The sequence below is a fragment of the Brienomyrus brachyistius genome, chromosome 2, assembly GCF_023856365.1.
Source record: "Brienomyrus brachyistius isolate T26 chromosome 2, BBRACH_0.4, whole genome shotgun sequence".
Lineage (NCBI taxonomy): Eukaryota > Metazoa > Chordata > Actinopteri > Osteoglossiformes > Mormyridae > Brienomyrus > Brienomyrus brachyistius.
The window spans coordinates 4,993,674-5,012,975 of NC_064534.1; the positions used below are offsets into that span (position 1 = coordinate 4,993,674).

General features: G+C 47.8%; 16 non-coding genes across 16 annotated transcripts; all 16 read left to right on the forward strand.

The window, feature by feature from the left end:
• Nucleotides 1–850: 850 nt before the first annotated feature.
• On the forward strand, nt 851–969 carry LOC125733290 (5S ribosomal RNA). The gene has a single exon (XR_007392639.1). It is a non-coding gene; the product is annotated as a 5S ribosomal RNA (ribosomal RNA).
• Nucleotides 970–2,012: 1,043 nt separating this feature from the next.
• LOC125732795 (5S ribosomal RNA) lies at nt 2,013–2,131 on the forward strand. The gene has a single exon (XR_007392162.1). It is a non-coding gene; the product is annotated as a 5S ribosomal RNA (ribosomal RNA).
• A 1,043-nt stretch (nt 2,132–3,174) lies between these two features.
• On the forward strand, nt 3,175–3,293 carry LOC125732806 (5S ribosomal RNA). The gene has a single exon (XR_007392173.1). It is a non-coding gene; the product is annotated as a 5S ribosomal RNA (ribosomal RNA).
• Nucleotides 3,294–4,337: 1,044 nt separating this feature from the next.
• LOC125732818 (5S ribosomal RNA) lies at nt 4,338–4,456 on the forward strand. The gene has a single exon (XR_007392184.1). It is a non-coding gene; the product is annotated as a 5S ribosomal RNA (ribosomal RNA).
• Nucleotides 4,457–5,500: 1,044 nt separating this feature from the next.
• LOC125732829 (5S ribosomal RNA) lies at nt 5,501–5,619 on the forward strand. The gene has a single exon (XR_007392195.1). It is a non-coding gene; the product is annotated as a 5S ribosomal RNA (ribosomal RNA).
• A 1,043-nt stretch (nt 5,620–6,662) lies between these two features.
• LOC125732841 (5S ribosomal RNA) lies at nt 6,663–6,781 on the forward strand. Its single transcript, XR_007392206.1, has one exon. It is a non-coding gene; the product is annotated as a 5S ribosomal RNA (ribosomal RNA).
• A 1,044-nt stretch (nt 6,782–7,825) lies between these two features.
• On the forward strand, nt 7,826–7,944 carry LOC125732853 (5S ribosomal RNA). Its single transcript, XR_007392217.1, has one exon. It is a non-coding gene; the product is annotated as a 5S ribosomal RNA (ribosomal RNA).
• Nucleotides 7,945–8,988: 1,044 nt separating this feature from the next.
• Nucleotides 8,989–9,107, forward strand: LOC125732864 (5S ribosomal RNA). The gene has a single exon (XR_007392228.1). It is a non-coding gene; the product is annotated as a 5S ribosomal RNA (ribosomal RNA).
• Nucleotides 9,108–10,151: 1,044 nt separating this feature from the next.
• Nucleotides 10,152–10,270, forward strand: LOC125732875 (5S ribosomal RNA). Its single transcript, XR_007392239.1, has one exon. It is a non-coding gene; the product is annotated as a 5S ribosomal RNA (ribosomal RNA).
• Nucleotides 10,271–11,314: 1,044 nt separating this feature from the next.
• Nucleotides 11,315–11,433, forward strand: LOC125732886 (5S ribosomal RNA). Its single transcript, XR_007392250.1, has one exon. It is a non-coding gene; the product is annotated as a 5S ribosomal RNA (ribosomal RNA).
• A 1,042-nt stretch (nt 11,434–12,475) lies between these two features.
• On the forward strand, nt 12,476–12,594 carry LOC125732898 (5S ribosomal RNA). Its single transcript, XR_007392261.1, has one exon. It is a non-coding gene; the product is annotated as a 5S ribosomal RNA (ribosomal RNA).
• Nucleotides 12,595–13,638: 1,044 nt separating this feature from the next.
• Nucleotides 13,639–13,757, forward strand: LOC125732914 (5S ribosomal RNA). The gene has a single exon (XR_007392277.1). It is a non-coding gene; the product is annotated as a 5S ribosomal RNA (ribosomal RNA).
• A 1,044-nt stretch (nt 13,758–14,801) lies between these two features.
• Nucleotides 14,802–14,920, forward strand: LOC125732910 (5S ribosomal RNA). Its single transcript, XR_007392273.1, has one exon. It is a non-coding gene; the product is annotated as a 5S ribosomal RNA (ribosomal RNA).
• A 1,042-nt stretch (nt 14,921–15,962) lies between these two features.
• Nucleotides 15,963–16,081, forward strand: LOC125734276 (5S ribosomal RNA). The gene has a single exon (XR_007393594.1). It is a non-coding gene; the product is annotated as a 5S ribosomal RNA (ribosomal RNA).
• Nucleotides 16,082–17,125: 1,044 nt separating this feature from the next.
• Nucleotides 17,126–17,244, forward strand: LOC125732921 (5S ribosomal RNA). The gene has a single exon (XR_007392284.1). It is a non-coding gene; the product is annotated as a 5S ribosomal RNA (ribosomal RNA).
• A 1,044-nt stretch (nt 17,245–18,288) lies between these two features.
• LOC125732932 (5S ribosomal RNA) lies at nt 18,289–18,407 on the forward strand. Its single transcript, XR_007392295.1, has one exon. It is a non-coding gene; the product is annotated as a 5S ribosomal RNA (ribosomal RNA).
• The last annotated feature ends 895 nt before the right edge of the window (nt 18,408–19,302 follow it).

A 19,302-nucleotide genomic window follows, 5' to 3' on the forward strand; every position in this document is an offset into this window, starting at 1 on the left:
GGCGATCTTCTCGCAAACTTGAAGACTCCCCATTCACGTTTTGCAACTTATTATTAATAATAAAGATATACAGCTTTTTACGCACAGTTTTAAACAAAGTACTGATATAATTCCTCTTCAACTCACCGCTTTGTTTTCTATGTAAAATCCACTTCGCCACAGAAGACTCGATACTATTGGCACAGCAAGGTCTGCTCTTCTCCTCCTTTCAAAACTTGCTAAAAGCTGTATTTAAAACAGCAGGCTGGCCGTGTTAATTCACACCTTTCCATGCCGGCTTAACGTGTAGGTTAGTGGGCATCACAGAGGAATTAGGGATGGAAACTTCTTTGCTGGTGGTAGAAGCGGTCTGGTGAATTTTTAGAGAGAAGAGGCCGTCAATGTTTGAATGTAGAAAATTGTTCTGGCTGCAGTATGGACCTGTAGCTGCCAGTGTTCTGACAGCGCGACGTTCTGGGGAAGCATGTGATTGAGCAGCCACCAGTGGGCTTCGTGCGGCGGAGATTTTGTGGCCGTTAGCGGAGTTGATAACAGAGGGTCGTTAGGAGAAGCCTGCATGCGGTAGGCAAAGGAGTAATGTTTGCCGGCGGGGGACGTGCGGCGATTAACCTGTGCGCTAGTGAAAAGGGGTTAAAGAGAAGCAAGTGTGCGGATGCGGAAAGAACGGAATAATTGCCGTAGGCTGCCGGCTGAGCAGTTTGGTGAATGTTTGGTGTGGGTCCGGCGCTGCCGATTGGATGGTGGGGCTGCAGTGTGAGTCAGATAGAAAACCAGGAGTAGGATGCGATGGGACTAACTGGCGTGTATAGACGCGTGTGGTACAAAAGGGCTGTCTTTGGTAGCGTCTCTCGCTTACGGCCATACCACCCTGAACACGCCCGATCTCGTCCGATCTCGGAAGCTAAGCAGGGTCGGGCCTGGTTAGTACTCGGATGGGAGACCTCCTGGGAATACCAGGTGCTGTAAGCTTTTCTCACTTTTACTTTATGCAGGGGGCGCTCCACTTCACGATTAATTTAAATCTATCACTCCCCTTCCATTTTACTTTTTTTTTTCTCTCTCTCTCTCATTCATAAAGGCAGCTTTTACACACCGTTTAACTCTAAATACTGCCTGGTAATACTAGGTGCTGTAAGCTGTTCTTGCCTTTATTCCACCAGGGGGCGATCTTCTCGCAAACTTGAAGACTCCCCATTCACGTTTTGCAACTTATTATTAATAATAAAGATATACAGCTTTTTACGCACAGTTTTAAACAAAGTACTGATATAATTCCTCTTCAACTCACCGCTTTGTTTTCTATGTAAAATCCACTTCGCCACAGAAGACTCGATACTATTGGCACAGCAAGGTCTGCTCTTCTCCTCCTTTCAAAACTTGCTAAAAGCTGTATTTAAAACAGCAGGCTGGCCGTGTTAATTCACACCTTTCCATGCCGGCTTAACGTGTAGGTTAGTGGGCATCACAGAGGAATTAGGGATGGAAACTTCTTTGCTGGTGGTAGAAGCGGTCTGGTGAATTTTTAGAGAGAAGAGGCCGTCAATGTTTGAATGTAGAAAATTGTTCTGGCTGCAGTATGGACCTGTAGCTGCCAGTGTTCTGACAGCGCGACGTTCTGGGGAAGCATGTGATTGAGCAGCCACCAGTGGGCTTCGTGCGGCGGAGATTTTGTGGCCGTTAGCGGAGTTGATAACAGAGGGTCGTTAGGAGAAGCCTGCATGCGGTAGGCAAAGGAGTAATGTTTGCCGGCGGGGGACGTGCGGCGATTAACCTGTGCGGCAGTGAAAAGGAGTTAAAGAGAAGCAAGTGTGCGGATGCGGAAAGAACGGAATAATTGCCGTAGGCTGCCGGCTGAGCAGTTTGGTGAATGTTTGGTGTGGGTCCGGCGCTGCCGATTGGATGGTGGGGCTGCAGTGTGAGTCAGATAAAAAACCAGGAGTAGGATGCGATGGGACTAACTGGCGTGTATAGACGCGTGTGGTACAAAAGGGCTGTCTTTGGTAGCGTCTCTCGCTTACGGCCATACCACCCTGAACACGCCCGATCTCGTCCGATCTCGGAAGCTAAGCAGGGTCGGGCCTGGTTAGTACTTGGATGGGAGACCGCCTGGGAATACCAGGTGCTGTAAGCTTTTCTCACTTTTACTTTATACAGGGGGCGCTCCACTTCACGATTAATTTAAATCTATCACTCCCCTTCCATTTTACTTTTTTTTTTCTCTCTCTCTCTCATTCATAAAGGCAGCTTTTACACACCGTTTAACTCTAAATACTGCCTGGTAATACTAGGTGCTGTAAGCTGTTCTTGCCTTTATTCCACCAGGGGGCGATCTTCTCGCAAACTTGAAGACTCCCCATTCACGTTTTGCAACTTATTATTAATAATAAAGATATACAGCTTTTTACGCACAGTTTTAAACAAAGTACTGATATAATTCCTCTTCAACTCACCGCTTTGTTTTCTATGTAAAATCCACTTCGCCACAGAAGACTCGATACTATTGGCACAGCAAGGTCTGCTCTTCTCCTCCTTTCAAAACTTGCTAAAAGCTGTATTTAAAACAGCAGGCTGGCCGTGTTAATTCACACCTTTCCATGCCGGCTTAACGTGTAGGTTAGTGGGCATCACAGAGGAATTAGGGATGGAAACTTCTTTGCTGGTGGTAGAAGCGGTCTGGTGAATTTTTAGAGAGAAGAGGCCGTCAATGTTTGAATGTAGAAAATTGTTCTGGCTGCAGTATGGACCTGTAGCTGCCAGTGTTCTGACAGCGCGACGTTCTGGGGAAGCATGTGATTGAGCAGCCACCAGTGGGCTTCGTGCGGCGGAGATTTTGTGGCCGTTAGCGGAGTTGATAACAGAGGGTCGTTAGGAGAAGCCTGCATGCGGTAGGCAAAGGAGTAATGTTTGCCGGCGGGGGACGTGCGGCGATTAACCTGTGCGGCAGTGAAAAGGAGTTAAAGAGAAGCAAGTGTGCGGATGCGGAAAGAACGGAATAATTGCCGTAGGCTGCCGGCTGAGCAGTTTGGTGAATGTTTGGTGTGGGTCCGGCGCTGCCGATTGGATGGTGGGGCTGCAGTGTGAGTCAGATAGAAAACCAGGAGTAGGATGCGATGGGACTAACTGGCGTGTATAGACGCGTGTGGTACAAAAGGGCTGTCTTTGGTAGCGTCTCTCGCTTACGGCCATACCACCCTGAACACGCCCGATCTCGTCCGATCTCGGAAGCTAAGCAGGGTCGGGCCTGGTTAGTACTTGGATGGGAGACCGCCTGGGAATACCAGGTGCTGTAAGCTTTTCTCACTTTTACTTTATACAGGGGGCGCTCCACTTCACGATTAATTTAAATCTATCACTCCCCTTCCATTTTACTTTTTTTTCTTCTCTCTCTCTCTCATTCATAAAGGCAGCTTTTACACACCGTTTAACTCTAAATACTGCCTGGTAATACTAGGTGCTGTAAGCTGTTCTTGCCTTTATTCCACCAGGGGGCGATCTTCTCGCAAACTTGAAGACTCCCCATTCACGTTTTGCAACTTATTATTAATAATAAAGATATACAGCTTTTTACGCACAGTTTTAAACAAAGTACTGATATAATTCCTCTTCAACTCACCGCTTTGTTTTCTATGTAAAATCCACTTCGCCACAGAAGACTCGATACTATTGGCACAGCAAGGTCTGCTCTTCTCCTCCTTTCAAAACTTGCTAAAAGCTGTATTTAAAACAGCAGGCTGGCCGTGTTAATTCACACCTTTCCATGCCGGCTTAACGTGTAGGTTAGTGGGCATCACAGAGGAATTAGGGATGGAAACTTCTTTGCTGGTGGTAGAAGCGGTCTGGTGAATTTTTAGAGAGAAGAGGCCGTCAATGTTTGAATGTAGAAAATTGTTCTGGCTGCAGTATGGACCTGTAGCTGCCAGTGTTCTGACAGCGCGACGTTCTGGGGAAGCATGTGATTGAGCAGCCACCAGTGGGCTTCGTGCGGCGGAGATTTTGTGGCCGTTAGCGGAGTTGATAACAGAGGGTCGTTAGGAGAAGCCTGCATGCGGTAGGCAAAGGAGTAATGTTTGCCGGCGGGGGACGTGCGGCGATTAACCTGTGCGCTAGTGAAAAGGGGTTAAAGAGAAGCAAGTGTGCGGATGCGGAAAGAACGGAATAATTGCCGTAGGCTGCCGGCTGAGCAGTTTGGTGAATGTTTGGTGTGGGTCCGGCGCTGCCGATTGGATGGTGGGGCTGCAGTGTGAGTCAGATAGAAAACCAGGAGTAGGATGCGATGGGACTAACTGGCGTGTATAGACGCGTGTGGTACAAAAGGGCTGTCTTTGGTAGCGTCTCTCGCTTACGGCCATACCACCCTGAACACGCCCGATCTCGTCCGATCTCGGAAGCTAAGCAGGGTCGGGCCTGGTTAGTACTTGGATGGGAGACCGCCTGGGAATACCAGGTGCTGTAAGCTTTTCTCACTTTTACTTTATGCAGGGGGCGCTCCACTTCACGATTAATTTAAATCTATCACTCCCCTTCCATTTTACTTTTTTTTCTTCTCTCTCTCTCTCATTCATAAAGGCAGCTTTTACACACCGTTTAACTCTAAATACTGCCTGGTAATACTAGGTGCTGTAAGCTGTTCTTGCCTTTATTCCACCAGGGGGCGATCTTCTCGCAAACTTGAAGACTCCCCATTCACGTTTTGCAACTTATTATTAATAATAAAGATATACAGCTTTTTACGCACAGTTTTAAACAAAGTACTGATATAATTCCTCTTCAACTCACCGCTTTGTTTTCTATGTAAAATCCACTTCGCCACAGAAGACTCGATACTATTGGCACAGCAAGGTCTGCTCTTCTCCTCCTTTCAAAACTTGCTAAAAGCTGTATTTAAAACAGCAGGCTGGCCGTGTTAATTCACACCTTTCCATGCCGGCTTAACGTGTAGGTTAGTGGGCATCACAGAGGAATTAGGGATGGAAACTTCTTTGCTGGTGGTAGAAGCGGTCTGGTGAATTTTTAGAGAGAAGAGGCCGTCAATGTTTGAATGTAGAAAATTGTTCTGGCTGCAGTATGGACCTGTAGCTGCCAGTGTTCTGACAGCGCGACGTTCTGGGGAAGCATGTGATTGAGCAGCCACCAGTGGGCTTCGTGCGGCGGAGATTTTGTGGCCGTTAGCGGAGTTGATAACAGAGGGTCGTTAGGAGAAGCCTGCATGCGGTAGGCAAAGGAGTAATGTTTGCCGGCGGGGGACGTGCGGCGATTAACCTGTGCGCTAGTGAAAAGGGGTTAAAGAGAAGCAAGTGTGCGGATGCGGAAAGAACGGAATAATTGCCGTAGGCTGCCGGCTGAGCAGTTTGGTGAATGTTTGGTGTGGGTCCGGCGCTGCCGATTGGATGGTGGGGCTGCAGTGTGAGTCAGATAGAAAACCAGGAGTAGGATGCGATGGGACTAACTGGCGTGTATAGACGCGTGTGGTACAAAAGGGCTGTCTTTGGTAGCGTCTCTCGCTTACGGCCATACCACCCTGAACACGCCCGATCTCGTCCGATCTCGGAAGCTAAGCAGGGTCGGGCCTGGTTAGTACTTGGATGGGAGACCGCCTGGGAATACCAGGTGCTGTAAGCTTTTCTCACTTTTACTTTATACAGGGGGCGCTCCACTTCACGATTAATTTAAATCTATCACTCCCCTTCCATTTTACTTTTTTTTTTCTCTCTCTCTCTCATTCATAAAGGCAGCTTTTACACACCGTTTAACTCTAAATACTGCCTGGTAATACTAGGTGCTGTAAGCTGTTCTTGCCTTTATTCCACCAGGGGGCGATCTTCTCGCAAACTTGAAGACTCCCCATTCACGTTTTGCAACTTATTATTAATAATAAAGATATACAGCTTTTTATGCACAGTTTTAAACAAAGTACTGATATAATTCCTCTTCAACTCACCGCTTTGTTTTCTATGTAAAATCCACTTCGCCACAGAAGACTCGATACTATTGGCACAGCAAGGTCTGCTCTTCTCCTCCTTTCAAAACTTGCTAAAAGCTGTATTTAAAACAGCAGGCTGGCCGTGTTAATTCACACCTTTCCATGCCGGCTTAACGTGTAGGTTAGTGGGCATCACAGAGGAATTAGGGATGGAAACTTCTTTGCTGGTGGTAGAAGCGGTCTGGTGAATTTTTAGAGAGAAGAGGCCGTCAATGTTTGAATGTAGAAAATTGTTCTGGCTGCAGTATGGACCTGTAGCTGCCAGTGTTCTGACAGCGCGACGTTCTGGGGAAGCATGTGATTGAGCAGCCACCAGTGGGCTTCGTGCGGCGGAGATTTTGTGGCCGTTAGCGGAGTTGATAACAGAGGGTCGTTAGGAGAAGCCTGCATGCGGTAGGCAAAGGAGTAATGTTTGCCGGCGGGGGACGTGCGGCGATTAACCTGTGCGGCAGTGAAAAGGAGTTAAAGAGAAGCAAGTGTGCGGATGCGGAAAGAACGGAATAATTGCCGTAGGCTGCCGGCTGAGCAGTTTGGTGAATGTTTGGTGTGGGTCCGGCGCTGCCGATTGGATGGTGGGGCTGCAGTGTGAGTCAGATAGAAAACCAGGAGTAGGATGCGATGGGACTAACTGGCGTGTATAGACGCGTGTGGTACAAAAGGGCTGTCTTTGGTAGCGTCTCTCGCTTACGGCCATACCACCCTGAACACGCCCGATCTCGTCCGATCTCGGAAGCTAAGCAGGGTCGGGCCTGGTTAGTACTTGGATGGGAGACCGCCTGGGAATACCAGGTGCTGTAAGCTTTTCTCACTTTTACTTTATACAGGGGGCGCTCCACTTCACGATTAATTTAAATCTATCACTCCCCTTCCATTTTACTTTTTTTTCTTCTCTCTCTCTCTCATTCATAAAGGCAGCTTTTACACACCGTTTAACTCTAAATACTGCCTGGTAATACTAGGTGCTGTAAGCTGTTCTTGCCTTTATTCCACCAGGGGGCGATCTTCTCGCAAACTTGAAGACTCCCCATTCACGTTTTGCAACTTATTATTAATAATAAAGATATACAGCTTTTTACGCACAGTTTTAAACAAAGTACTGATATAATTCCTCTTCAACTCACCGCTTTGTTTTCTATGTAAAATCCACTTCGCCACAGAAGACTCGATACTATTGGCACAGCAAGGTCTGCTCTTCTCCTCCTTTCAAAACTTGCTAAAAGCTGTATTTAAAACAGCAGGCTGGCCGTGTTAATTCACACCTTTCCATGCCGGCTTAACGTGTAGGTTAGTGGGCATCACAGAGGAATTAGGGATGGAAACTTCTTTGCTGGTGGTAGAAGCGGTCTGGTGAATTTTTAGAGAGAAGAGGCCGTCAATGTTTGAATGTAGAAAATTGTTCTGGCTGCAGTATGGACCTGTAGCTGCCAGTGTTCTGACAGCGCGACGTTCTGGGGAAGCATGTGATTGAGCAGCCACCAGTGGGCTTCGTGCGGCGGAGATTTTGTGGCCGTTAGCGGAGTTGATAACAGAGGGTCGTTAGGAGAAGCCTGCATGCGGTAGGCAAAGGAGTAATGTTTGCCGGCGGGGGACGTGCGGCGATTAACCTGTGCGCTAGTGAAAAGGGGTTAAAGAGAAGCAAGTGTGCGGATGCGGAAAGAACGGAATAATTGCCGTAGGCTGCCGGCTGAGCAGTTTGGTGAATGTTTGGTGTGGGTCCGGCGCTGCCGATTGGATGGTGGGGCTGCAGTGTGAGTCAGATAGAAAACCAGGAGTAGGATGCGATGGGACTAACTGGCGTGTATAGACGCGTGTGGTACAAAAGGGCTGTCTTTGGTAGCGTCTCTCGCTTACGGCCATACCACCCTGAACACGCCCGATCTCGTCCGATCTCGGAAGCTAAGCAGGGTCGGGCCTGGTTAGTACTTGGATGGGAGACCGCCTGGGAATACCAGGTGCTGTAAGCTTTTCTCACTTTTACTTTATGCAGGGGGCGCTCCACTTCACGATTAATTTAAATCTATCACTCCCCTTCCATTTTACTTTTTTTTCTTCTCTCTCTCTCTCATTCATAAAGGCAGCTTTTACACACCGTTTAACTCTAAATACTGCCTGGTAATACTAGGTGCTGTAAGCTGTTCTTGCCTTTATTCCACCAGGGGGCGATCTTCTCGCAAACTTGAAGACTCCCCATTCACGTTTTGCAACTTATTATTAATAATAAAGATATACAGCTTTTTACGCACAGTTTTAAACAAAGTACTGATATAATTCCTCTTCAACTCACCGCTTTGTTTTCTATGTAAAATCCACTTCGCCACAGAAGACTCGATACTATTGGCACAGCAAGGTCTGCTCTTCTCCTCCTTTCAAAACTTGCTAAAAGCTGTATTTAAAACAGCAGGCTGGCCGTGTTAATTCACACCTTTCCATGCCGGCTTAACGTGTAGGTTAGTGGGCATCACAGAGGAATTAGGGATGGAAACTTCTTTGCTGGTGGTAGAAGCGGTCTGGTGAATTTTTAGAGAGAAGAGGCCGTCAATGTTTGAATGTAGAAAATTGTTCTGGCTGCAGTATGGACCTGTAGCTGCCAGTGTTCTGACAGCGCGACGTTCTGGGGAAGCATGTGATTGAGCAGCCACCAGTGGGCTTCGTGCGGCGGAGATTTTGTGGCCGTTAGCGGAGTTGATAACAGAGGGTCGTTAGGAGAAGCCTGCATGCGGTAGGCAAAGGAGTAATGTTTGCCGGCGGGGGACGTGCGGCGATTAACCTGTGCGCTAGTGAAAAGGGGTTAAAGAGAAGCAAGTGTGCGGATGCGGAAAGAACGGAATAATTGCCGTAGGCTGCCGGCTGAGCAGTTTGGTGAATGTTTGGTGTGGGTCCGGCGCTGCCGATTGGATGGTGGGGCTGCAGTGTGAGTCAGATAGAAAACCAGGAGTAGGATGCGATGGGACTAACTGGCGTGTATAGACGCGTGTGGTACAAAAGGGCTGTCTTTGGTAGCGTCTCTCGCTTACGGCCATACCACCCTGAACACGCCCGATCTCGTCCGATCTCGGAAGCTAAGCAGGGTCGGGCCTGGTTAGTACTTGGATGGGAGACCGCCTGGGAATACCAGGTGCTGTAAGCTTTTCTCACTTTTACTTTATACAGGGGGCGCTCCACTTCACGATTAATTTAAATCTATCACTCCCCTTCCATTTTACTTTTTTTTCTTCTCTCTCTCTCTCATTCATAAAGGCAGCTTTTACACACCGTTTAACTCTAAATACTGCCTGGTAATACTAGGTGCTGTAAGCTGTTCTTGCCTTTATTCCACCAGGGGGCGATCTTCTCGCAAACTTGAAGACTCCCCATTCACGTTTTGCAACTTATTATTAATAATAAAGATATACAGCTTTTTACGCACAGTTTTAAACAAAGTACTGATATAATTCCTCTTCAACTCACCGCTTTGTTTTCTATGTAAAATCCACTTCGCCACAGAAGACTCGATACTATTGGCACAGCAAGGTCTGCTCTTCTCCTCCTTTCAAAACTTGCTAAAAGCTGTATTTAAAACAGCAGGCTGGCCGTGTTAATTCACACCTTTCCATGCCGGCTTAACGTGTAGGTTAGTGGGCATCACAGAGGAATTAGGGATGGAAACTTCTTTGCTGGTGGTAGAAGCGGTCTGGTGAATTTTTAGAGAGAAGAGGCCGTCAATGTTTGAATGTAGAAAATTGTTCTGGCTGCAGTATGGACCTGTAGCTGCCAGTGTTCTGACAGCGCGACGTTCTGGGGAAGCATGTGATTGAGCAGCCACCAGTGGGCTTCGTGCGGCGGAGATTTTGTGGCCGTTAGCGGAGTTGATAACAGAGGGTCGTTAGGAGAAGCCTGCATGCGGTAGGCAAAGGAGTAATGTTTGCCGGCGGGGGACGTGCGGCGATTAACCTGTGCGCTAGTGAAAAGGGGTTAAAGAGAAGCAAGTGTGCGGATGCGGAAAGAACGGAATAATTGCCGTAGGCTGCCGGCTGAGCAGTTTGGTGAATGTTTGGTGTGGGTCCGGCGCTGCCGATTGGATGGTGGGGCTGCAGTGTGAGTCAGATAGAAAACCAGGAGTAGGATGCGATGGGACTAACTGGCGTGTATAGACGCGTGTGGTACAAAAGGGCTGTCTTTGGTAGCGTCTCTCGCTTACGGCCATACCACCCTGAACACGCCCGATCTCGTCCGATCTCGGAAGCTAAGCAGGGTCGGGCCTGGTTAGTACTTGGATGGGAGACCGCCTGGGAATACCAGGTGCTGTAAGCTTTTCTCACTTTTACTTTATACAGGGGGCGCTCCACTTCACGATTAATTTAAATCTATCACTCCCCTTCCATTTTACTTTTTTTTCTTCTCTCTCTCTCTCATTCATAAAGGCAGCTTTTACACACCGTTTAACTCTAAATACTGCCTGGTAATACTAGGTGCTGTAAGCTGTTCTTGCCTTTATTCCACCAGGGGGCGATCTTCTCGCAAACTTGAAGACTCCCCATTCACGTTTTGCAACTTATTATTAATAATAAAGATATACAGCTTTTTACGCACAGTTTTAAACAAAGTACTGATATAATTCCTCTTCAACTCACCGCTTTGTTTTCTATGTAAAATCCACTTCGCCACAGAAGACTCGATACTATTGGCACAGCAAGGTCTGCTCTTCTCCTCCTTTCAAAACTTGCTAAAAGCTGTATTTAAAACAGCAGGCTGGCCGTGTTAATTCACACCTTTCCATGCCGGCTTAACGTGTAGGTTAGTGGGCATCACAGAGGAATTAGGGATGGAAACTTCTTTGCTGGTGGTAGAAGCGGTCTGGTGAATTTTTAGAGAGAAGAGGCCGTCAATGTTTGAATGTAGAAAATTGTTCTGGCTGCAGTATGGACCTGTAGCTGCCAGTGTTCTGACAGCGCGACGTTCTGGGGAAGCATGTGATTGAGCAGCCACCAGTGGGCTTCGTGCGGCGGAGATTTTGTGGCCGTTAGCGGAGTTGATAACAGAGGGTCGTTAGGAGAAGCCTGCATGCGGTAGGCAAAGGAGTAATGTTTGCCGGCGGGGGACGTGCGGCGATTAACCTGTGCGCTAGTGAAAAGGGGTTAAAGAGAAGCAAGTGTGCGGATGCGGAAAGAACGGAATAATTGCAGTAGGCTGCCGGCTGAGCAGTTTGGTGAATGTTTGGTGTGGGTCCGGCGCTGCCGATTGGATGGTGGGGCTGCAGTGTGAGTCAGATAAAAAACCAGGAGTAGGATGCGATGGGACTAACTGGCGTGTATAGACGCGTGTGGTACAAAAGGGCTGTCTTTGGTAGCGTCTCTCGCTTACGGCCATACCACCCTGAACACGCCCGATCTCGTCCGATCTCGGAAGCTAAGCAGGGTCGGGCCTGGTTAGTACTTGGATGGGAGACCGCCTGGGAATACCAGGTGCTGTAAGCTTTTCTCACTTTTACTTTATACAGGGGGCGCTCCACTTCACGATTAATTTAAATCTATCACTCCCCTTCCATTTTACTTTTTTTTTCTCTCTCTCTCTCATTCATAAAGGCAGCTTTTACACACCGTTTAACTCTAAATACTGCCTGGTAATACTAGGTGCTGTAAGCTGTTCTTGCCTTTATTCCACCAGGGGGCGATCTTCTCGCAAACTTGAAGACTCCCCATTCACGTTTTGCAACTTATTATTAATAATAAAGATATACAGCTTTTTACGCACAGTTTTAAACAAAGTACTGATATAATTCCTCTTCAACTCACCGCTTTGTTTTCTATGTAAAATCCACTTCGCCACAGAAGACTCGATACTATTGGCACAGCAAGGTCTGCTCTTCTCCTCCTTTCAAAACTTGCTAAAAGCTGTATTTAAAACAGCAGGCTGGCCGTGTTAATTCACACCTTTCCATGCCGGCTTAACGTGTAGGTTAGTGGGCATCACAGAGGAATTAGGGATGGAAACTTCTTTGCTGGTGGTAGAAGCGGTCTGGTGAATTTTTAGAGAGAAGAGGCCGTCAATGTTTGAATGTAGAAAATTGTTCTGGCTGCAGTATGGACCTGTAGCTGCCAGTGTTCTGACAGCGCGACGTTCTGGGGAAGCATGTGATTGAGCAGCCACCAGTGGGCTTCGTGCGGCGGAGATTTTGTGGCCGTTAGCGGAGTTGATAACAGAGGGTCGTTAGGAGAAGCCTGCATGCGGTAGGCAAAGGAGTAATGTTTGCCGGCGGGGGACGTGCGGCGATTAACCTGTGCGCTAGTGAAAAGGGGTTAAAGAGAAGCAAGTGTGCGGATGCGGAAAGAACGGAATAATTGCCGTAGGCTGCCGGCTGAGCAGTTTGGTGAATGTTTGGTGTGGGTCCGGCGCTGCCGATTGGATGGTGGGGCTGCAGTGTGAGTCAGATAAAAAACCAGGAGTAGGATGCGATGGGACTAACTGGCGTGTATAGACGCGTGTGGTACAAAAGGGCTGTCTTTGGTAGCGTCTCTCGCTTACGGCCATACCACCCTGAACACGCCCGATCTCGTCCGATCTCGGAAGCTAAGCAGGGTCGGGCCTGGTTAGTACTTGGATGGGAGACCGCCTGGGAATACCAGGTGCTGTAAGCTTTTCTCACTTTTACTTTATACAGGGGGCGCTCCACTTCACGATTAATTTAAATCTATCACTCCCCTTCCATTTTACTTTTTTTTCTTCTCTCTCTCTCTCATTCATAAAGGCAGCTTTTACACACCGTTTAACTCTAAATACTGCCTGGTAATACTAGGTGCTGTAAGCTGTTCTTGCCTTTATTCCACCAGGGGGCGATCTTCTCGCAAACTTGAAGACTCCCCATTCACGTTTTGCAACTTATTATTAATAATAAAGATATACAGCTTTTTACGCACAGTTTTAAACAAAGTACTGATATCATTCCTCTTCAACTCACCGCTTTGTTTTCTATGTAAAATCCACTTCGCCACAGAAGACTCGATACTATTGGCACAGCAAGGTCTGCTCTTCTCCTCCTTTCAAAACTTGCTAAAAGCTGTATTTAAAACAGCAGGCTGGCCGTGTTAATTCACACCTTTCCATGCCGGCTTAATGTGTAGGTTAGTGGGCATCACAGAGGAATTAGGGATGGAAACTTCTTTGCTGGTGGTAGAAGCGGTCTGGTGAATTTTTAGAGAGAAGAGGCCGTCAATGTTTGAATGTAGAAAATTGTTCTGGCTGCAGTATGGACCTGTAGCTGCCAGTGTTCTGACAGCGCGACGTTCTGGGGAAGCATGTGATTGAGCAGCCACCAGTGGGCTTCGTGCGGCGGAGATTTTGTGGCCGTTAGCGGAGTTGATAACAGAGGGTCGTTAGGAGAAGCCTGCATGCGGTAGGCAAAGGAGTAATGTTTGCCGGCGGGGGACGTGCGGCGATTAACCTGTGCGCTAGTGAAAAGGGGTTAAAGAGAAGCAAGTGTGCGGATGCGGAAAGAACGGAATAATTGCCGTAGGCTGCCGGCTGAGCAGTTTGGTGAATGTTTGGTGTGGGTCCGGCGCTGCCGATTGGATGGTGGGGCTGCAGTGTGAGTCAGATAGAAAACCAGGAGTAGGATGCGATGGGACTAACTGGCGTGTATAGACGCGTGTGGTACAAAAGGGCTGTCTTTGGTAGCGTCTCTCGCTTACGGCCATACCACCCTGAACACGCCCGATCTCGTCCAATCTCGGAAGCTAAGCAGGGTCGGGCCTGGTTAGTACTTGGATGGGAGACCGCCTGGGAATACCAGGTGCTGTAAGCTTTTCTCACTTTTACTTTATACAGGGGGCGCTCCACTTCACGATTAATTTAAATCTATCACTCCCCTTCCATTTTACTTTTTTTTCTTCTCTCTCTCTCTCATTCATAAAGGCAGCTTTTACACACCGTTTAACTCTAAATACTGCCTGGTAATACTAGGTGCTGTAAGCTGTTCTTGCCTTTATTCCACCAGGGGGCGATCTTCTCGCAAACTTGAAGACTCCCCATTCACGTTTTGCAACTTATTATTAATAATAAAGATATACAGCTTTTTACGCACAGTTTTAAACAAAGTACTGATATAATTCCTCTTCAACTCACCGCTTTGTTTTCTATGTAAAATCCACTTCGCCACAGAAGACTCGATACTATTGGCACAGCAAGGTCTGCTCTTCTCCTCCTTTCAAAACTTGCTAAAAGCTGTATTTAAAACAGCAGGCTGGCCGTGTTAATTCACACCTTTCCATGCCGGCTTAACGTGTAGGTTAGTGGGCATCACAGAGGAATTAGGGATGGAAACTTCTTTGCTGGTGGTAGAAGCGGTCTGGTGAATTTTTAGAGAGAAGAGGCCGTCAATGTTTGAATGTAGAAAATTGTTCTGGCTGCAGTATGGACCTGTAGCTGCCAGTGTTCTGACAGCGCGACGTTCTGGGGAAGCATGTGATTGAGCAGCCACCAGTGGGCTTCGTGCGGCGGAGATTTTGTGGCCGTTAGCGGAGTTGATAACAGAGGGTCGTTAGGAGAAGCCTGCATGCGGTAGGCAAAGGAGTAATGTTTGCCGGCGGGGGACGTGCGGCGATTAACCTGTGCGCTAGTGAAAAGGGGTTAAAGAGAAGCAAGTGTGCGGATGCGGAAAGAACGGAATAATTGCAGTAGGCTGCCGGCTGAGCAGTTTGGTGAATGTTTGGTGTGGGTCCGGCGCTGCCGATTGGATGGTGGGGCTGCAGTGTGAGTCAGATAAAAAACCAGGAGTAGGATGCGATGGGACTAACTGGCGTGTATAGACGCGTGTGGTACAAAAGGGCTGTCTTTGGTAGCGTCTCTCGCTTACGGCCATACCACCCTGAACACGCCCGATCTCGTCCGATCTCGGAAGCTAAGCAGGGTCGGGCCTGGTTAGTACTTGGATGGGAGACCGCCTGGGAATACCAGGTGCTGTAAGCTTTTCTCACTTTTACTTTATACAGGGGGCGCTCCACTTCACGATTAATTTAAATCTATCACTCCCCTTCCATTTTACTTTTTTTTTCTCTCTCTCTCTCATTCATAAAGGCAGCTTTTACACACCGTTTAACTCTAAATACTGCCTGGTAATACTAGGTGCTGTAAGCTGTTCTTGCCTTTATTCCACCAGGGGGCGATCTTCTCGCAAACTTGAAGACTCCCCATTCACGTTTTGCAACTTATTATTAATAATAAAGATATACAGCTTTTTACGCACAGCTTTAAACAAAGTACTGATATAATTCCTCTTCAACTCACCGCTTTGTTTTCTATGTAAAATCCACTTCGCCACAGAAGACTCGATACTATTGGCACAGCAAGGTCTGCTCTTCTCCTCCTTTCAAAACTTGCTAAAAGCTGTATTTAAAACAGCAGGCTGGCCGTGTTAATTCACACCTTTCCATGCCGGCTTAACGTGTAGGTTAGTGGGCATCACAGAGGAATTAGGGATGGAAACTTCTTTGCTGGTGGTAGAAGCGGTCTGGTGAATTTTTAGAGAGAAGAGGCCGTCAATGTTTGAATGTAGAAAATTGTTCTGGCTGCAGTATGGACCTGTAGCTGCCAGTGTTCTGACAGCGCGACGTTCTGGGGAAGCATGTGATTGAGCAGCCACCAGTGGGCTTCGTGCGGCGGAGATTTTGTGGCCGTTAGCGGAGTTGATAACAGAGGGTCGTTAGGAGAAGCCTGCATGCGGTAGGCAAAGGAGTAATGTTTGCCGGCGGGGGACGTGCGGCGATTAACCTGTGCGCTAGTGAAAAGGGGTTAAAGAGAAGCAAGTGTGCGGATGCGGAAAGAACGGAATAATTGCCGTAGGCTGCCGGCTGAGCAGTTTGGTGAATGTTTGGTGTGGGTCCGGCGCTGCCGATTGGATGGTGGGGCTGCAGTGTGAGTCAGATAAAAAACCAGGAGTAGGATGCGATGGGACTAACTGGCGTGTATAGACGCGTGTGGTACAAAAGGGCTGTCTTTGGTAGCGTCTCTCGCTAACGGCCATACCACCCTGAACACGCCCGATCTCGTCCGATCTCGGAAGCTAAGCAGGGTCGGGCCTGGTTAGTACTTGGATGGGAGACCGCCTGGGAATACCAGGTGCTGTAAGCTTTTCTCACTTTTACTTTATACAGGGGGCGCTCCACTTCACGATTAATTTAAATCTATCACTCCCCTTCCATTTTACTTTTTTTTCTTCTCTCTCTCTCTCATTCATAAAGGCAGCTTTTACACACCGTTTAACTCTAAATACTGCCTGGTAATACTAGGTGCTGTAAGCTGTTCTTGCCTTTATTCCACCAGGGGGCGATCTTCTCGCAAACTTGAAGACTCCCCATTCACGTTTTGCAACTTATTATTAATAATAAAGATATACAGCTTTTTACGCACAGTTTTAAACAAAGTACTGATATCATTCCTCTTCAACTCACCGCTTTGTTTTCTATGTAAAATCCACTTCGCCACAGAAGACTCGATACTATTGGCACAGCAAGGTCTGCTCTTCTCCTCCTTTCAAAACTTGCTAAAAGCTGTATTTAAAACAGCAGGCTGGCCGTGTTAATTCACACCTTTCCATGCCGGCTTAATGTGTAGGTTAGTGGGCATCACAGAGGAATTAGGGATGGAAACTTCTTTGCTGGTGGTAGAAGCGGTCTGGTGAATTTTTAGAGAGAAGAGGCCGTCAATGTTTGAATGTAGAAAATTGTTCTGGCTGCAGTATGGACCTGTAGCTGCCAGTGTTCTGACAGCGCGACGTTCTGGGGAAGCATGTGATTGAGCAGCCACCAGTGGGCTTCGTGCGGCGGAGATTTTGTGGCCGTTAGCGGAGTTGATAACAGAGGGTCGTTAGGAGAAGCCTGCATGCGGTAGGCAAAGGAGTAATGTTTGCCGGCGGGGGACGTGCGGCGATTAACCTGTGCGCTAGTGAAAAGGGGTTAAAGAGAAGCAAGTGTGCGGATGCGGAAAGAACGGAATAATTGCCGTAGGCTGCCGGCTGAGCAGTTTGGTGAATGTTTGGTGTGGGTCCGGCGCTGCCGATTGGATGGTGGGGCTGCAGTGTGAGTCAGATAGAAAACCAGGAGTAGGATGCGATGGGACTAACTGGCGTGTATAGACGCGTGTGGTACAAAAGGGCTGTCTTTGGTAGCGTCTCTCGCTTACGGCCATACCACCCTGAACACGCCCGATCTCGTCCGATCTCGGAAGCTAAGCAGGGTCGGGCCTGGTTAGTACTTGGATGGGAGACCGCCTGGGAATACCAGGTGCTGTAAGCTTTTCTCACTTTTACTTTATACAGGGGGCGCTCCACTTCACGATTAATTTAAATCTATCACTCCCCTTCCATTTTACTTTTTTTTCTTCTCTCTCTCTCTCATTCATAAAGGCAGCTTTTACACACCGTTTAACTCTAAATACTGCCTGGTAATACTAGGTGCTGTAAGCTGTTCTTGCCTTTATTCCACCAGGGGGCGATCTTCTCGCAAACTTGAAGACTCCCCATTCACGTTTTGCAACTTATTATTAATAATAAAGATATACAGCTTTTTACGCACAGTTTTAAACAAAGTACTGATATAATTCCTCTTCAACTCACCGCTTTGTTTTCTATGTAAAATCCACTTCGCCACAGAAGACTCGATACTATTGGCACAGCAAGGTCTGCTCTTCTCCTCCTTTCAAAACTTGCTAAAAGCTGTATTTAAAACAGCAGGCTGGCCGTGTTAATTCACACCTTTCCATGCCGGCTTAACGTGTAGGTTAGTGGGCATCACAGAGGAATTAGGGATGGAAACTTCTTTGCTGGTGGTAGAAGCGGTCTGGTGAATTTTTAGAGAGAAGAGGCCGTCAATGTTTGAATGTAGAAAATTGTTCTGGCTGCAGTATGGACCTGTAGCTGCCAGTGTTCTGACAGCGCGACGTTCTGGGGAAGCATGTGATTGAGCAGCCACCAGTGGGCTTCGTGCGGCGGAGATTTTGTGGCCGTTAGCGGAGTTGATAACAGAGGGTCGTTAGGAGAAGCCTGCATGCGGTAGGCAAAGGAGTAATGTTTGCCGGCGGGGGACGTGCGGCGATTAACCTGTGCGCTAGTGAAAAGGGGTTAAAGAGAAGCAAGTGTGCGGATGCGGAAAGAACGGAATAATTGCCGTAGGCTGCCGGCTGAGCAGTTTGGTGAATGTTTGGTGTGGGTCCGGCGCTGCCGATTGGATGGTGGGGCTGCAGTGTGAGTCAGATAGAAAACCAGGAGTAGGATGCGATGGGACTAACTGGCGTGTATAGACGCGTGTGGTACAAAAGGGCTGTCTTTGGTAGCGTCTCTCGCTTACGGCCATACCACCCTGAACACGCCCGATCTCGTCCGATCTCGGAAGCTAAGCAGGGTCGGGCCTGGTTAGTACTTGGATGGGAGACCGCCTGGGAATACCAGGTGCTGTAAGCTTTTCTCACTTTTACTTTATACAGGGGGCGCTCCACTTCACGATTAATTTAAATCTATCACTCCCCTTCCATTTTACTTTTTTTTCTTCTCTCTCTCTCTCATTCATAAAGGCAGCTTTTACACACCGTTTAACTCTAAATACTGCCTGGTAATACTAGGTGCTGTAAGCTGTTCTTGCCTTTATTCCACCAGGGGGCGATCTTCTCGCAAACTTGAAGACTCCCCATTCACGTTTTGCAACTTATTATTAATAATAAAGATATACAGCTTTTTACGCACAGTTTTAAACAAAGTACTGATATAATTCCTCTTCAACTCACCGCTTTGTTTTCTATGTAAAATCCACTTCGCCACAGAAGACTCGATACTATTGGCACAGCAAGGTCTGCTCTTCTCCTCCTTTCAAAACTTGCTAAAAGCTGTATTTAAAACAGCAGGCTGGCCGTGTTAATTCACACCTTTCCATGCCGGCTTAACGTGTAGGTTAGTGGGCATCACAGAGGAATTAGGGATGGAAACTTCTTTGCTGGTGGTAGAAGCGGTCTGGTGAATTTTTAGAGAGAAGAGGCCGTCAATGTTTGAATGTAGAAAATTGTTCTGGCTGCAGTATGGACCTGTAGCTGCCAGTGTTCTGACAGCGCGACGTTCTGGGGAAGCATGTGATTGAGCAGCCACCAGTGGGCTTCGTGCGGCGGAGATTTTGTGGCCGTTAGCGGAGTTGATAACAGAGGGTCGTTAGGAGAAGCCTGCATGCGGTAGGCAAAGGAGTAATGTTTGCCGGCGGGGGACGTGCGGCGATTAACCTGTGCGCTAGTGAAAAGGGGTTAAAGAGAAGCAAGTGTGCGGATGCGGAAAGAACGGAATAATTGCCGTAGGCTGCCGGCTGAGCAGTTTG